Source organism: Phacochoerus africanus, chromosome 3 (assembly GCF_016906955.1).
Source record: "Phacochoerus africanus isolate WHEZ1 chromosome 3, ROS_Pafr_v1, whole genome shotgun sequence".
In the NCBI taxonomy this organism is placed as follows: Eukaryota; Metazoa; Chordata; class Mammalia; order Artiodactyla; family Suidae; genus Phacochoerus; species Phacochoerus africanus.
In genome coordinates this window covers 142,416,643-142,435,326 of record NC_062546.1, presented here as the reverse complement: position 1 = coordinate 142,435,326, position 18,684 = coordinate 142,416,643, and the positions used below count along the sequence as shown (strand labels likewise).

The 18,684-nt window shown below is 40.7% G+C and overlaps 1 protein-coding gene and 1 pseudogene across 2 annotated transcripts in view; both read right to left on the bottom strand.

The window, feature by feature from the left end:
- The window catches only part of ERICH2 (glutamate rich 2), a 33,102-nt gene extending 21,020 nt beyond the window's left edge, over window positions 1-12,082 (bottom strand). Inside the window, exons 1-2 of one of the 2 annotated variants that reach the window (XM_047772851.1) lie at window positions 11,941-12,082; window positions 11,775-11,820 (exon numbers count right to left, since the gene is read on the bottom strand). The gene's annotated coding sequence lies outside the window, so the exon portion shown is untranslated. The remainder of the gene's footprint in view (window positions 1-11,774; window positions 11,821-11,940) is intronic. The other variant, XM_047772849.1, reaches the window with a different exon arrangement.
- Window positions 2,222-2,545, bottom strand: LOC125121964 (peptidyl-prolyl cis-trans isomerase FKBP1A-like; annotated as a pseudogene).
- Window positions 12,083-18,684: the final 6,602 nt, after the last annotated feature.

Here is an 18,684-nt window from a genome sequence, read left to right as displayed (position 1 = left end):
ATATATCTGGATAATTTTGTTCTAATCGTAAGAGAAAAATCAGCTCTTAAGGTTTTTCTATGTATGAGAGATGCCACACTTACATTTCTCATAAGTAATAATTCACTTGCCCTCGCCTCCTCGAACACTTGTTCCCACATCCCAACCCAGGCTTTTAAAATTATTATTGGTAGTACAAACCTAGGGGTTTCTGGAATACATAATTCAGGGCCCAAACTGTAGATGATAAAAGAGAGGCTTCGATCTTTTGCATTAGGAGTTCCTGTGGTGGCACAGCTGTAATGAACCCTAGTATCTACAAGGATCTGGTGTTGCCGTGAGCTGTGGTGTAGGTTGCAGACATGGCTCAGATTCCGAGCTGCTGTGGCTCTGCTGTAGTTGGCAGCCCGGAACCCCTAGCCTGGGAACTTCCATATGCTATGAGTGCGGCCCTAAAAATACAGTCTAAGGCTTTGTTTTCCAGGGAACCTAGATCAAGCCAGACATTACATACGTTATTAATTAGATTATCTCTCTGAGAAGATCACAGAAAGAGCTAAAGTCCATCAGAAAAGCAAGGCATCTTTTGGAGAGAAACAACTGCAGAAGACCAAACTGTAGGTAAAATGAAAGATTTTACTCCTGGTTCTCTAGGAAAGTGGAGCTCAGGAGCCAAAACAATGCACTAATAAACTAAATAATGCCTTAACAAAAGAAATCTGAGGTGGCCTCTCCTGAGAGGTACTTTCATGCCACAGAATCCCACATCCTGTGGGTACCTATATGTACAGGTGGATGTCCCCTTTATATTCAGACCTTTCCTCTCCTTTCTAGCTCTAGGATCTTCAAAAAATTTTTAAGAAAAGCCAGCATAAAGCACTTTAATTGTAATTATAAAACTTGAAACTCATATGTAGTGTGGGGGTGGCGGTTCAGGGGATAGGCAGCAGTTTCTTTCATTATTGGATAGCAAAGGGGTGAGAGGGGAGTAAGGAGGAGCCAGGAAACTCTGAGATCAGTATGGGGAGCTGAGCATCAAAAAACAGGAGATGCTCAGAGTTCCTGTCATGGCGCAGCAGAAATGAACCTGACTAGGAATCATAAGGTTGCGGGTTCAATCCCTGGCCTCGCTCAGTGGGTTAAGGATCCAGCATTGCTGTGAGCTGTAGTGTAAGTCACAGACGTGGCTCGGATCTGGCATTGCTGTGGCTCTGGCATAGGCCAGCAGCTACAGCTCTTATTGGACCCCTAGCCTGGGAACCTCCATAAGCCACAGGTGTGGCCCTAAAAGGACAAAAGACAGTAAATAAATAAATAAATAAATAAATAAATAATTAAATAAATAAAAACAGGAGATGCTGAAGCTGTGATGACATCATTTTCTTAAGACAACACTCAAGGATTTGTCACGATGGCTGGGCTTCCATGGGTGTTAAGTGTCTACAAACAGCACCTTCAATTTAAACTTTGATTAGAGTTCTTAAAACTTAGGAAGTGGAGCCTGGATAGCTGTGAGATTACAAAAGTCCTGAATTAATATCCATTAGAAAAACCACGGGATTAAAAAAAAAATAATAATAAGCCAGGCCATGAAAAAGGCTTCAGAGGTGCTGGCCCTGGGACAGATGCTTCTAGGGTCCAACATCTTAGTGAAACTGATCTTCTTTCAAAAGGCAGAGAGGTTATGGGGGTGGGGTGGGGAGGTGGAGGCAAAGGCTCTCCCCTTCCCACTTTAGTTTTGGGTAGGGCTTTTCATTCAATCCAAGGACATCTCTCAACTTGGAGAGTAATTTGGCCCTCAAAAGCACCTCAGATCTGCTATGGCTTTGCAGCACAGCAGCAGGAATGTTTAATAATAGATAAAAATTGCATTCAAAATAAAATAAAATGTACCCCCTCGACACACACACCAATTTCTATTCTCAAGTTAACCCATTACTTGTGCTGTTAACATTTGACTAATACTTAACTGGAAAACTAGATCCAAAAGACTGAAACTCAATTTTCACCCCAAAATGGAAAAAAACTAAAAATGAGTAACTTGAGGTTTATGGCATATAGTTCAGGTCAACACACATACGAGGGGAAAGGAGAAGAGCAAAACTAGTGACAGCACATATTCAGTCAGGGAAGGCATTTCTACAAAGAGTGGAATGGAACATCAGGAAAAGCTCGGCACACACTCGCACATGCACATGTGGAGGTGCCAGACCCCTCCATGGCACAGCCAAGAATGGGGAGCTCAGGGAGGAGGCCAGTCCCATCCTTCTAGTTTTAGAAGTTCCATATCAAAGACAAGAGTGGCATTTGATGCAGAGATGCCTGGGTACCCAGTGGCACTGTGGGCACAATCTAGGGAGATAATCATCTTGGCTCTCTGACCAACACTCATCTGGGCAACCCCTTCTTCTGAGTCTCAGAACTGTTTGCCCAGCACAAACTTGAAGGGCGTGGTCTGCCCTGGGAGGAATCAAACTTCTTTACCTCTTCAAGCATCCTTGCGTAGTGCTCCACACAGGTCTTCTTCGGGGAAGGTGCACCTGTCTTAGGGGGAGATGGTCTCCACTTGCACTCTGGCAGTGGCAGAAGGAGCCACTGGGAGGCCCAGGGGTAGCGTGGACTGAGTGTACCTGGCTGTGTATCTGCAGCTTTGCCTGGTCCCTCCTCATAATGCCTGTGCATCTCTAGCTCCAGAATGTTTATGGATTGCTACTTCTACCCTTTTCCTGGATGAAACAACAGTGCATATAATTCTCCTCCCACTTTCACCTGGTAAGGAAAAACCTAGGATGTGCAGACCCCAGGCCTTGATGGAAACCCAGTCTCTGCTAGGTCTGGCTTCATCATTATCTAGGAAATGTTCATTTCAATCTCCTTTTGTAAAACTGAATTCTTTGGGAAGCAGTACAGAGTGATATTCAAGAGTTGTGGCTCATCAGAAATAAACCCAATTACTCTATGACAAAGGAGGCAAGAATATACAATGGAGAAAGAACAGTGTCTTTGGCAAGTGGTGCTGGGAAAACTGTACAGCTACATGTAAATCAATGAAACTAGACTACTCCCTCAACAGCCATATACAGAAATAAACTCAAACTGGCTTAAAGACTTAAATATAAGATATGACAACATAAAACTCCTAAATGAGAACATAGATAAAACATTCTCAGACATAAATCATAGCAATATTTTCTTAGACTCAAGACAAAAGAAATAAAAGCAAAAATGAACAAATGGTGCCTAATGAAACTTATAAGCTCTTGCACAGCAAAGGAAAACCACAAATAAAGTGAAAAGAATCTATGGAATGAGAGAAAATACCTGCAAACGATGCAATTGACAAAAGGTTAATTTCCAAAATGTACAAATAACTCATACAACTCAATATCAAAACAAACAAACAACCCAATCAAAAAATGGATAGAAGACCTAAATAGACATTTCTCCAAGAAGACATACAGATGGAGTTCCCGTCATGACACAGCGGAAATGAATCTGACTAGGAACTATGAGGTTGCAGGTTTGAACCCTGGCCTCACTCAGTGGGTTAAGGATCCAGCGTTTCTGTGAGCTGTGGTGTAGGTCACAAATGCGGGTTGGATCAGGCGTTGCTGTGGCTGTGGTGTAGGCCAGCTGCTACAGCTCTGATTAGACCCCTAGCGTAGGAACCTCCATATGCTGCAGGTGCAGCCCTGAAAAAGACAACAACAACAACAATAACAAAGAGATACAGATGGCCAATAAGCACATGAAAAGATGCTCAACATTATTAATTATTAGAGAAATGCAAATCAAAACCACAATGGAGGAATCACTTCACACTGGTCAGAATGATTATCATCAAAAAGTCTACAAATCATAAATGCTGGAGAGGGTGTGGAGAAAAGGGAACCTCCTACACTATTGGTAGGAATGTAAATTGTGCAGTCACTATGGAAAACAATATGGAGATTCCTTTAAAATCTAAAAATAGAGCTACCATATGATCCAGTGATCCCACACCTGGGCATATATCCAGAGAAGATGAAAACTGTAATTTGAAAAGATACATGCCCCCCAGTGTTTACAGCAGCACTATTTACAATAACAAACACATGGAAACAACCCAAGTGCCCATCAACAGACGACTGGTTTAAGAAGATGTGGTGTACATATGAAATGTTATTCAGCCATCGAAAAGAATGAAACATTGCCACTTGCAGCAACATGGATGGACCTAGAGATTATCACACGAAGTGAAATCAATCAGAGGAAGCCAAATACATGTTATCACTTATATGTGGAATCTAAAAAATAATACAGTTGAATCTATATGCTAAACAGAAATAAGACTCACAGACATTGAAAACAAACTTAAGGTTACCGAAAGGGAAAGGTGGGGAGGGATAAATTAGGAATGTGGAATTAACAGATAAAAACTGCTATACGTGAAATAGCAAGGCAGGGGATCAGATCAAAATTGCAGAGGAATAGGGTGTGGAGCTCACCTTCTCCCACAAATACATCAAAAAAAATTTACATGTGAAAAAATTCCCACAGAATGCCTACCGAACGTAGGCAGAAGACCTCAGACTTCCAAAAGGGCAAGAAAATCTCCACCTAACTGGGTAGGATGGAAGGAAAAAGAAAAAAGAGAAAAGAGAGAAAAAGGAATCAGGAAGGGACCAGCATAAACATGATACCATAAAACTCCTAGAAGAGTACAATGTAGGCCAAACATTCTCTGACATAAATCATACAAATGTTTTCTTAGGTCAGACTCCCAAGTCAATAGAAATAAAAACAAAAATAAACAATTGGGACTTAAACTTACAGGGTTTTGCACAGAAAAGAAAACCATAAAAAAAATTGAAAAGACAAGCTATGGAATGGGAAAAATATTTGCAAATGATGCAGCTGACAAGGACTTAATCTCCAAAATATATAAACAACTCATACAGCTCAACAACAAAAAACCAAACAACCCAATTGAAAAATGGGCAGAAGACCTAAACAGACATTTCTCCAAAGAAGACATACAGATGGCCGGTAGGCACATGAAAAGATGCTCAACATTACTAACTATTAGAGAAATGCATATAAAAACTAAAATGAGGTACCACCTCACACAGGTCAGAATGGACATCATTAAAAATTCTTTAGGAGTTCCCATTGTGGCTTAGTGGGTTAAAAAACCCGACTAGTATCCATGAGGATGTGGGTTCCATTGCTGGCCTAGATCAGTGGGTTAAAGATCCACATTGCAGCAAGCTGCAGCATATGTTGGAGGTGCAGCTTGGATCTGGAGTTGCTGTGGCTGTGGCATAGGCCAGCAGCTGCAGCTCCAATTTGACCCCTAGCCTGGGAAATTCCATATGCAGCAGGTGTGGCCCTACAAAGAAAAAAAAAAAAAAAAAGATTCTACAATTAACAAATGCTGGGGAGGGTGTGGAGAAAAGTAAACCCTCCTACACTGTTGGTGGGAATGTAAGTTGGTACAACCACTATGGAAAACAATATGGAGGGAGTTCCTGCTGTGGCTCAGCAGGTTAAAAAACCAACTAGTATCCATGAAGATACAGCTTCAATCCCTGGCCTCACTCAGTGGATTAAGGATTTGGCACCGCCACAAGTTGTGACATAGGTTGCTGATGCAGATCTAATTCACCTCCAGCCCAGGAACTTCCATAAGCCGCAAGTGTGGCTCGAGGGGAGGGGAGGGGAGGGGAGGGGAGGGAGGAAGGGAGGGAGGGAAGGGGGGGAAGGGAGGGAAGGGAAGGAAAGGAAGGAAGAAGAGGAAGAAAGGAAGAACGGAGGAGGAAAGGAGGAAGGAAGAAAGGAAGAAAGGAAGAAAGAGAAAGAAAGAAAGAAAGAAGAGAAAGGAAGAAAGGAAGAAAGGAAAGAAGAGAAGAAAGAAGAAAGGAAGAAAGGAAGAAAGGAAGAAAGAAAGAAAGAAAGAAGAAAGAAAGAAAGAAAGAAAGAAAGAAAGAAAACTGTATGAAGGTTCCTCAGAAAACTAAAAATAGAATTGCCATATGATCCAGCAATCCTACACATAGACATATAGCCAGACTATAATTCAAAAAGATACAGGAGTCCCTGTATTCATAGAAGCACTATTCACAATAGCCACAACATGGAAACAACCTAAAGGTTCATCAACAAATGAATGCATAAAGGAGATATGGTACATATATACAATGGAACAAGAATGACATAAAAAAAGAGTGAAATAATGCCATTTGCAGCAACATAGAACTAGAGAATATCATACTAAGTGAAGTTAGGTCAGAAAGAGAAAGACACCATATGGTATCACTTATATGTGGAATCTAAAATATGGAACAAATGAGCCTATCTACAAAACAGAAACAAACCCTGAACGTAAGAGAATAGACTTGTGGTTGCCAAGGCGGAAGGAAGAGGAATAGACTGGGAGTTTGGGGTTAGTAGATGCAAACTATTACATTTAGAAAACGAAAAAACAAACAAAAAAAGCAAGGTCCTACTGTATAGCACAGAACTATATCCAGTCTCCTAGGATAGACCGTGATGGAAAAGAATATCAGAAAGAATGTATGTATACATATAACAGTTGCTTTGCTGTAAAGCTGAAATTGGCACAACATTGTAAACCAACTATACTTAAATTTTTTTTTTTAAAAGATAAGCAACAAGGACCTATAGGGAACTATATTCAATATCTTCTAATAATCTATAATGGAAAATGATCTGAAAAAAGGTAACTGAATCACTTTACTGTACACCTGAAACTAAGATCAACTATACAAACTTCAATAATTTTTTTTTTTTTAAAAAGAGTTGGAGTTCCCATTGTGGCTCAGTGGTTAATGAATCTGACTAGGAACCATGAGTAAATAAATACAATACAAAAAAGATTTGGGGCTCTTGAGCTAAAGACACTGTGTTCACATTCCAGTTGCGATAGTCACTTCCCCTGTCATCTTGGGTAAGTTACTTCACTTCTGTGGGCCTCAGTTCCTTCATCAGTAAGACAGTCCAATTTCATTGGCTCCTTATAAGGATTAATTAGCATGATTTGGGTAAAGTGTTCAGCACAGCTCCTGGCACATAGGAGAGATACGGTAGAAACAACTTGTTCTTTTATCTAAAGGAAAAACTGGGATGATGTCCTCTGGGGCTAAGATTGCTAAGGAAACAAAAAGGAGGCTTTACTGTGATTGAGACAAGCAAACTAGCCCTATGGACTTTTAATTAATTAATTAATTAACCACATAAGCCCCCAAATAAGAATACTTTCTTAGAAAGGTGACTGACTCCAGGGAAAAAGCAGAGTAATTGAGAACACTGGTAAAGTTAAAATAAAGACGGATAATTGAGCAGAACAAGGTAAGCCATTGCATAGATAATATATATTTTTCAAATGACTATTAATTTATAAAAATAAATCTCAAAAAAGAAACTGATAATATTGGTTGACTCTGGGGAGAAAACTGATAATATTGGTTGACTCTGGGGAAAAAAAGTCTCAGGACTCAGGTGGGAGGGAGTTTTCTACTTTATGTTCACTCTATCTCTTGAACTTTGAATAGGATAAATGTATTATCTATATTTTTTAAAAAACAAATACAATGTCCAATTTGCAATACCATCTGTATCCCTGTTTTTGTTTATCCACCTCTTATAGGCATGTGAGTGGTTATGCCTTGTGCTACTTCAGTGCTACCTGTTCAAACTGGGGGTCATGGTTTCCAGAAAGGACAGGACATAAGTGTACACCTTGTAGATTCATAAGGACTCATTATGTTTAGTGCTGACATCACGAGATTCATTTAATCAGCACTTTGAGTCTCTACCAAGTGTACCCACTGGCTCTTGGTACATAGCCAGACTCTCCTGATGTCTTTCAACAGTCCCAGTGGTAACAGGAACAACAGTTAGGATGACTCCCAACTTTCATGTAATATTCAGTGTCAACAGAGCTGTCCCTGGACAAATTTCCAGTTCCAGAATCCAGTTCTGAGGCCTGTTCTCTGGGTTTGCTATATTCCCCCAGGAATTATAATTTCTATAAATATCCCTAGAATAAGGTATCATCTGCTTACAGCTCATTCCTCTTACCTGGTTGCTAGATCCAGCCCTCCCGAATACTGCACTGTTCTAGGACAGACCCAAAATGGTAATTCACCAGCTAACACAGTGGCTGGACCAAGGGTTGAGCCTGTGATCCAAGCTAAGTTTACAACAACTTTTATCTGAGATTTTTCCATGTGGAACTGCCACAAAGATAGGAGAACATGAATGTGGAGCTCCCAGTAGCCATGGTTCTAAGTTTCAGGAAGAAAATGGCCTGAGAGTGAAGCAAAATATACAAAAGAATCAGGAATGAGAGATGAAAAGAGGAAGGAGGGAGAAGGACAGGGACTGAGGGAGTGGAGTGATGGAGAGAGACAGATAGATACATCCCTGATGATATTTGACTCCCTGTTTCTAGCTCAACCTCTGCTTTTACTCTGGGCCAATTGATTTCTCTTTTTGACAAAACAAGCTGGAGTTGTTTTGTCATTGGGAATCAAAAGATGACCAATATGGCTCCTCCTCCTTGAAACCAAAAGAGGCTAATGCACTTGCTATTAAGTAGTAAGTGCTACAACACTAGAATAAACATAGGCCAGGAGAGCACGGAGTGAGAAGTGATCAATTTTACCTGCAAGGAGGCAAGGCTGCATCAGGCTGTACCGTGAAGGTGGCATTTATTTAACCAAGTCAGATCAAGTCAGAAGATGGGAAGAGTAGTCCAGTGGTGTGTTAGAGAACGGCAACAGATGAAGCCTATCCTAGTGGCACGTCACTCCATCACTCTGTAGTTATCTGCCTCCATATTGCTAATATGCAGTTCCTTGACAGATTCTTTTCCTTCACCTACTTCTTGTACGTGTGGTCAAATTTTAAAAGTTATTGCATGTGTGAAGGATTTTAACCAGTAGGCAATGGAAAGCAAAACACAGCTTTGAAAAATAATCATACAATTAGATCTATCTTAGAAGAAAAAAATTTGGTGGAGGGTAAACCCGAGAGGCAACGGGAGGTAGAAAGACCAGTTAAGAGACTATTACAATTGTATAGAAGAGGGGTTGGCCAACCACCACCTATGGGCCACATATGACTCACTGCCTGCCTTATAAATGATATTTTATGGTAATAAAGACACGCTCATCTATTTGTACATTCAACGGGAGCTTTCAATCTATAACAGCAGAGTTGAAAAGTCTTGACAAAGACTGCATGGGCTACAGACCCTAAATCATCTTGCCTTTTACAGAAAAAGTGTGTCAAAGCCTAGCCTGGGGAAAAAACAATGTACAAAGCTGGGAAGGTACACTTGGAACAAAAAGAGAGGTGGACTGAGAGTCAGCAGACACAGAAGTGAGGGAGAACAAAAGATTTTGATGGTTCTAGCTTGGATGACCAGGATGTGGACCAGGAGAGGAGCCCATTCTGGGGGTTACCGAGTATGTTTTGGAATTTCTGAGTTGGAGACGCCTGTAGGTCATCTGAAATCAAGTGTTTTATTCCACTGAAAACAGAGTTAGAACTCAAGAGAAAAGATGATGTATGAGATAGACTGAAAACGTGGGGATGGGTGGCATGGCCCATGTAGAATAAGAAAGGGCCAAGGATAGACTCCTGGGAAATACCAACATTTAAGAAGCAGCTAGAGGAGAAGAATCCACAATGCACATAAGCAATGCATGCATTTCCTTGAACAGAGTGGTGGAATGATCACACTACCAGTACAGAAGTTTCTGGAGAGCAGAAACTGGCTGCCACTCATGAGTGTGAGTGCACTTTAAAGGTACTCATATATTTACTGATTGAATAAGACCACTGGAATGATATAAAGTAATCTAATTGGCTTAGAATGCTCTTATAATTAAAAGGAAAAGCAGATACAGATTTTATTTATTTATTTATTTATTTTGCTGGGCCCGCAGCATGTGAAAGTTCCCATGCCTGGGATTGAATCCAGGCCACTGCAGTGACAACGCCAGGTCCTTAACTTGTTGTGCCACAAGGAAACTCCTAGATTCATTTTTAAGGAAAAAATTGAAAAACTTACGTAGAAAGATAGGTAGTATTAACCAGAGGACAAATGTGTGAGAAAATGATTTGAAAAGACATTATTATGTGATTATATGTTTGAAAATATTCTGTGTATTATGTAAATGAAAATGTACTTTGGGCTTCAGGGAACAGGAGGGTGGGGGTTATCATGGGCTCATTTCTAAAAGAAAGGTCTTAGGTCTTAGCTTCTCAGCTACAGGAGCCTAGACTCTTGCTGGCAAGTTATAGAAACTGTGCTCAAGATAACTTAGGCTCAAATAGGGAGTTACCGGCTCACAGAATACCAGAGCAGAATACCCAAGCTGTGAGGAAGTCAGGACACAGTGGCTATAGCCCTCTTCAGGGAGAGGGGGAAGGACTTTGGTGGGAGTTTTCCCTTGTTCATCTCTACTTCTCCCTGCATGTCGGTCTCATTCTTCTGATTGCAGACAGATTCGCTACACATGATGCAAAACATGGCTCCCAGCAACTCTTCAGTTTTATAGAGCTCTGGCCTTTAAGGAAAAATTGACTCTCTCCACAACTAAAAACCCAGCCAACAGCTTTATTAGTTCAGCTAGTTTTGCAGCAGAGTTATTGTGGGGGGTTAATATAAATAGCTAACAATAAATAATTACAGCACTGATATCCTACCCCAATTATAATTACTCCCAACTCTTCTTCTTACTATTACTATTGTTATTACCTACAGCCTAGCAAGGACAGTGCTGAACCTGAACTCTAAGGAAGTCAGTTCTAAGTGCACAATTGGGCCTGGATGGGGCAATGAAGGGGGAGAGAACACTGAAGATTGAGCTCAAATGGGGGTGGTGAATGTGGAGGTGTGAAGCTCTGGAATTCTGGAGCAGTAAAGTGGAACCCCCACGAAAGTGTTGGAATTCAGCTCTGGTTAAACTCTTAACATTTAAAGAGTGCTATTGTTTGTCCTGAGATAAAACAAACAAAAAACTTCAATTAGAAAAAAAAATTAACAAGATGGATTTGGGGATCATTGTATTTAGTTTTTAGGAGAACGAAACAAATCAAAAGACATTTTCGGTGTCTTTTCAAAAGCAACTTCCAGCGGTCTCTTGGGGTAAAAACAGTCACCAAATTCACCTCTGCCCTCTTGGAAGCCAGATGATCAGTTTGCAATTTTGTCACGGGTTAATTTAAATGCTACAGGTGCACAGTGTAGAGTAAATAGTCAAAAGAAAACAAGTCAATTGAAAATCTCAGGTCAATTTCATTCATTTCAGAGAAGGCTGAAAACTGGATTTTAGAAGTGATCCATTGTCCAAGGCCCTCATTTTACAGAAGATGAAAACAAGGCGGGGAGGTTAAATGATTTGTTCAAATTCCACGGAAATGTTTATGGCCAAGCAAGTCGTCTAGCGAGTAATGACCTATTAATTACGGCCAGCTGAGTGCTCCCTATTGGCCATTAAGCTGTTCCTCTCCCCCCACAAAAAGCAAAAGAAAGGGGAAGGGGTGCAGAGGACCGAGAGGAAGTAGCTGGAAGCTCTGGATGGAACTTGGCTATTTTTATTGTTTCTTGGCAGGGGTGAGGGGAGGGCGTTGGCACGTGTGAAATGGTAGGACAGAAAAAGGTGGTGTAGATACACTTGTCAGAACTGCCCGCATAGACACAAATATCCCTTCCTCAGTGCCCGAATGCAGCCAGAGGAGGAAGCCAAGTACGAGGTGCACCTCAGCCGCGCGGATCCTACCTTCTCGGGCGCCGCCTCCGCTGCGGTGGGGCCCCAGAACCCCAACCTGGTGTGGGTAAAAAAGTTTGTGGGTTCAGGCGCCGGGCCTGGGGGGACTCCAAAGTGAGGGCTGGGTCAGGTTGCTCGCGGGGGAGAGGGCAACCGTGGTCAGTGCGTCGTCTCTTACCCGTCTGTGGCCCTCGGAAGGTCTAACAGAGAAAGCTAATTCCGCTCACTGCCCGCTCGGTTTTGGGGCATAGGAGCCATAGACGCCGCGTCGCCAAGGAGACGAGACTGCGTGAAGCTGGAGCCTAGGGCCAGGCGTTGGGGAGAGGAGGAAGGGGCGGGGCGAGCCCGGGACTGGCCCGAGAGGCGGGGCTGAGGGGCGCGGCAGGAGGGGGCGGAGCATGATCCCGGAGTCTTGGAAGGTGTGCAGCCATCAAGCCAGGCGCGAGAGAGCCTGGCGGTGGAAGGGTTAGGGTCTCTCACTTGAGAGTCTGCACGTGCATCAGTTACTTAGAGAAGGGCAGGATGGAAGGGGATTGGAATTTCATTGTCCTTATCTGATCCTGTCCTTGGCGGGGAAAGCCGGGAATGGTCGCATTAGTGTTTTAAACATATGGAGTAAAAGATGTCTTGAGAGAATTTTCCCTGGAAGTGGAAGAACAAATGCCCTCTGCAGGACGTGGTCCCCTAAACTTGGATCACCCCCAGAAGATTATGGGTTTCTTGGGGGTCTCTGGATGCAAGTTTTCCCAGAGATCAGATTGGAATGATTAGAAGCAGGGACCCTCATCTCCCACTATCGGGGGCCAAGTCCTGGAATGTTAAATTGATATTTAAGCGGAAGGTTTTAGCACTTAAATAACTGCTTTGGTTACAGAGGGGGTGGACGAGAATTTCTATTAGAAAATTCTAATTGTCTCTCAGCCTTCTAAAAAGGAATTGGTTGTTTTTCTCCACTTTGGTTGAAGGGAATCACTAGGATGTGTTTGCTGTTAGGCAACGTGTTTTATTTTTTTATTATTTTTATTTTTTATTTTTTTATTTTTTTTGCTATTTCTTGGGCCGCTCCCGCAGCATATGAAGGTTCCCAGGCTAGGGGTCTAACTGCCGGCCTACACCGCAGCCACAGCAACGACAGATCCTAGCCGCGTCTGCGACCTACACCACAGCTCACGGCAACTCCGGATCCTTAACCCACTGAGCCAGGGATCGAACCCACAACCTCATGGTTCCTAGTAGGATTTGTTAACCACTGAGCCACGACGGGAACTCCTAGGCAACGTGTTATAAAGGAGGCCCGTTTGTTGGAATCAAATCTGGATTTGAATTTCACCAAGCAGCCACATGATATGAGGTATAGTCACTCTTTAACCTCTTAGGTGCCCTCTGGGAATATGCCCCTTGGTAAATGGTTGTAAGCTTCCAATGACATAAAGTATATAGAGTTGTGACATATAGAGATGCTTAAAAATGGAAATAAGTGGGCCATTTCAGGAACCAGGAGTATGCAGACATTCTGTTTTTTTTGTTTTTTTTTTTTTGAGATGGTAAATTTTTTTTAATTGTTATTTCCCCAGTACAATTTTTTTTCCTCCTGTACAGCATGGTGACCCAGTTACACATACATGTACACATTCTTTTTTCTCACATTATTTCTCTTAATCATCTGTTCACATTCACTCTAAATCTCCTAGGAGCCCTGGATAGTAGGAAAGAGGCAAAGGAAAAAAGGCAGAATGGAAGTTTTTCTAAAGAGTTCAATGAAGTCATTGATAAATACATCCTAGCTTGATAAGGACATAGGAAACCACTACCTCCTGTATTTTAGCAACACCCAGTGTCTTAAGTTTGATTGAAGAATTTTTTTTTTCAGTAAAAACAAAGGAAAATTCATTATATTTCTTGATCAATACAATTTATTTGTTTATTTATTTATGGCCACACCCACAACAGGCAGAAGTTCCCCAGTCAGGGATGGAGCCTGCGTAACTGCAGCAGACCCAAGCCACAGTAGTAACAATGCCAGATCCTTAACCTGCAGAGCCAGGGGACTCCTGATCGATCCCTTTAAAAACGTTAGTTTTGATGAATTTGCCTAGTTCTCTTCTTACTCCTCTTCCTTGCAAAGGAAGAGCTCAAGTCCATTTATAGAATGCAGTGTTTTCAGTATTTATTTATTGTTCCTGAAAGAAGGGGCAAAAATGGTTTAATGATCTTGGAGAATAACACTGTTTTCTCCACATGCAAGAGTGGTTAAATAGATGTGGCTTCCACTTTGGGCCTCAGGGTCTTTAAGTGCAAAGTGGGGATGATAACACTACTTGCCAAGGTAGCCCAGAACATGAATTGAGAGAAAATAAGTCCCTGACACAAAGCCTGGCACATGACAATTAATCAATAACGCTTAGCTATTATTATTCCTCCTACTATAATACTATGTTTATGAATAAAATTCCCTGTTTCCAGGGATTACAGATCATTAGGTAAATGCCTGGCCCAGGGCCTGTTTGAACTCATGTCGATTATTTTATGTCTCTCTCATTAAAAAATAAAACATTACATTTCATCTTTGTGTGCATAACTTTAGACATAAGTCACCTAAAATATTTTTTCTTTTTAAAAAATGCTGTATCTTCGTGTGAGGATGAATGTTCACTATACTTACTATGGTGATCATTTCATGCTATATGTAAGTGAAATCATTATGCTGTACTCCCTAAATTTTTGCAGTGCTGTATGCCACTTATATCCCAATAAAACTAGAAGGAAAAAAAAGAAATCATGAGAGAGAGAGAGGCTGAGAGGGAGATCCTGTCCTTCACCACTGGTGTACAATTGCAGGTTTCTATGTCACTGTTCCTCCAACACTGTGTGAATTTGGCTAGTTCTCTGGCCCTAGACTTTTAAATACCTTGGAGCTTCACACCTGCAGACAGAGGACCAAGCAGTGTGGACATAAGTGATGTATTTTAACAGTGAATAGGAGTTCCTGTCGTGGCTCAGTGGTTAACAAATCTGACTAGGAACCATGAGGTTGCAGGTTTGATCCCTGGCTTTGCTCAGTGGGTTAAGGATCTGGCATTGTTGTGAGTGTGGCGTAGGTTGTGGCTCGGATCCCAAGTTGCTGTGGCCCTGGTGTAGGCCGGTGGCTATAGCTCTGAGTGAGACTGGGGATCCAACCCTCAACCTCATGTTTCCTAGTCAGATTTGTTTCTGCTGTACCACAATAGGAACTCCTCATTGCTGTGAGCTGTGGTGTAGGTTGCAGACACAGCTCGGATCCCACGTTGCTGTGGCTGTGGTGTAGGCTGGCGGCTACAGCTCCGATTTGACCCCTAGCCTGGGAACCTCCATATGCTTAGGGTGAGGCCCTAGAAAAGACAAAAAACAAAAACAGTGAATAAAAGGATGGTAAGCTAAAAATAAAAAAAGTTAATTCACCTACCTCTATACCTTTTATATAGAAGTTATTTTTGGTGTTATATTCAAAGGTAGAGCCCAGTTTAGCTCTAACTGGGGGCATTCATGCCACTGAATAAATTGACAAAAAAAAAAAGTCTGGTAAGGGTTTATTTTAACAAAGTGAAGGGGAAAGCCAAACACATTTATACAAATATTGAATCCCCCCACAACAACTCTGTTTCATAAACTCCATTACCCTCCTCTTTAGGGCTATACCAGCAGCATACTAAGCCACAATGGGAATTTCAAACTCTAGGGTTTTTAATGGCTAATTTTTTTTTTTTTTTTTAAATCACAGATCTAATTGTTAGCAGAGCATCCTAAAAGTTTTTTTTAACATTTGGTGTTTTTCTCCCCCCCTTCCCCCCCCCCCCCCGCCCTTTTTTTTTTTGTCTTTTTTTTAAGGGCCAAACCTGCAGCATATGGAAGTTCCCAGGCTAGGGTTTGAATTGGAGCTTCAGCTGCCTGTCTGTGCCACAGCCACAGCAACGCAGGATCCAAGCTGCATCTGTGACCTATACCACAGCTCATGGCAACGCCGGATCCCTAACCCACTGAGCGAGGCCAGGGATTGAAACTGCATCCTCATGGATGTTTGTTGGCTTCATTGCTGCTGAGCCACGATGGGGATTCCTTAGTTTTTTTCTGATTACAAAAGTAATACATGTTCATGATAGACAATCTGCAGCACACAGAGAAACACAAAGAAAAAAATAAAAACCACTTCGGTCAATAATTTTATTTTTCCTTCTAGCCTTTTTGTGTGCATGGATGTATGAATAAAATTTGTATTAGTGTATGCATTGCTAGCATCGTTTTTTGCTTAACATTCTCTCTGGTGTCTTAATGTTTCCCCAATGTCTCTAATAAGGCTTCAAAAACATTTTTAGTGGGCATATATTTTATAATATGTATAAACCACAATTTATCCATAATTTATTCAATCAGTCGCCAATTTGGAAATTTCCAACCCTTCTCCTGTATGTAATTCCTTCTTTCAAGATTATTGAGTGCTTACTTTCTATTAGACATTCTGTTAGGCATATGATTTACGTGGTGAACAGTAACTATAAAAATAAGGTTTTGATGAACATCTTTGTAAATAAATCTTTAATGGCATCTTTCATTCTTAGACTGAATTCCTAGGATTATGAAAACACAACTTCAAAAAGCAATTTTCCAGCTTCAAAGGCAAACTTAAGGAATAAAATTCTGAACTGTAAAATATTAACTTTTTGGAAAATTACCAAAAGCCAAATTAATATTTATTTTGTGCAAAGTGTGAACTTACCCAGAAGATGCTTTCTTGTTAGTGACTGAAACATCAAGGGTATTTGAAGTGTATTGACTTTGGCTTTTTCCTCTAATTCTTTCCAGGATTTGCAGGTTTTCTCAACAGTGTGAGACTGTTTGAAGTATATGCAAATTGCCCTACTTCCTCCTCTCACAGTTAAAATGTTAACTATTTTATTTCCAGCTTTCCTCTTGTAAACATAAGGCTTTTCTACATTTCTCTCACTTACCTTCCTGTGTGAAACATTTTGTATCTTCATACTTTTAAACTTTTTAACTTTTTACCTGAAGGCAGACATCTTTCCTCTAAACCTAAGTTTTAATATATATATATTTCTATAAGATACTGTATTTAACATATTCTGCAGTTTTGGTCAAGAAACATGTAAGTTAACTGATGTATTTAGGGAATTCCATTATAGAGATTATTAAAGGTAATAATCACCCCCAAAAGACACACACAAACACACACCCTACCATTTTTTGACAATTAAAACATTCATATATAAGGTTGAACCATACAAAATTGCCATCTGTGGATTGAAAATGGTCAATTAATGACAATTTTACACAGTTTTGTCTATGTAAATATTTCATTAACTAGTATATAATTTTTCAACTTTTTCCAAATAGTGAACTTCCTGATTATCACCCTAAGGATATCCTTTATTATTGCCCAAGATGGTGTTTGCTTTGGCTTTCCTAAGTGTTGGAATCTAGTCAAAAGAGTGCTGTAAAAGGTTTGTTTATTATTGCAGCGACAGTAGAGGGAGCCTGGAGCCAAAACATTGTTTTTTTAGGTCTTATGTAAATGTTGATTGTCTTCCAGTCCTTGTTGTGTAGATGAATTGAAATATTAGTATACATGTGAAATAGCAATTTTTAAAAGTTGTTCGTATTTAATTACTTTAATAAGAGAGGAGGGAAAGGTTGGCCACCCTCCATCAGTCCGTGGAACCAACCTGAGTCCTATTGTTCTCTGTCATGCTGGAGACAGCACATGGCCACCAGGACAAATCTGTACTCCACAGAGTTTCTTCTTTCAATCCATACTGTGGATCAGCCCATTTCCATGAGCTTAATATCCTGATTCTTCTTGATTCTATCAGAACTTCCAAATATGTTACCATCTCCACGTGTATGTCTTAATTTAAAAGCCACTGTAGTTTAAGTTGACTGTTTCCTCCAGACATGTAAAGAAGCACTTTGAGCCTGCCTTCAATTCACAGCCTTCTAGGAAGATTTCTAAAAATTATGAATCCTTTGGCTGAGTGGGAAACTTTGTTAGCCTTGAAGATGTTGGCTTTTGCTGACCTCTCCTGGACCATCTTTAGCCTCAGTCCAAACTTCTGCTAATTCCACCTCCTACCCTCGTGTTACAAAGGGGTCCCCAAGGTGATGTCTCCACCATTGGTCACTCTAGGTAGTCTAGGGAGGGCTTCAAGTCCCTGAGATAACATGAGTCCCTAAATGGAGCGGTAAGCCAAAGAGCTTCCCTATGGTAAAACCTTATAGGAATCCACAGAATTTAGGTAGAATCAATTTGCTCTAGCAGGGTTTCCTAAACTGGTGTTAAACCAGTTTAAGAGGAAATTCTTTTGGTATGTTAATAACATCCAGAGGAAAAAAAACATTCCCTAAGGAAATTAGGTGGTTTTTTTGTTTTGTTTTGTTTTGTTTTGTTTTTAACAGGGGTTTTGTTGCTTTGCTTTTGTTTTTGTCTTGTTTAATTCAGGAAATCTCAAAGGTTTTGCTATGCTAATATATGTTGTCAGTCTCTCAGAGGGAGATTTTAAGTATATAGCCTTTCTCAAATTTGTTTGACCAGGGAATTTCTTTTCAAAGTGTTATTTGGGAAATCTTAGCATCCTGAATGCTTCCTCTGTGATTTGGAAGATAGCTCCAAGTTAGAAAAATGTCTTTCCTCCCCAACTTAAGTTGAAGTCAGCTAACCTAAAATTCTAATGGAAAGAGCAAACAAATTTGGGATTTTTAATCAACAATACATGGAAAGGAAGAGTGATATTGTAAAAACTAAATATGAGTGGAAGGATTTTTCATGAAAGCGGGAAAAGCATAAGCTGGGAAAAAATATTGTTAGCGTGTAACCCTCCTTTCTTTTTTTTTTTCCTGCTTTTTTCCTCTCAGTTAATAAACACACTTAAATCAA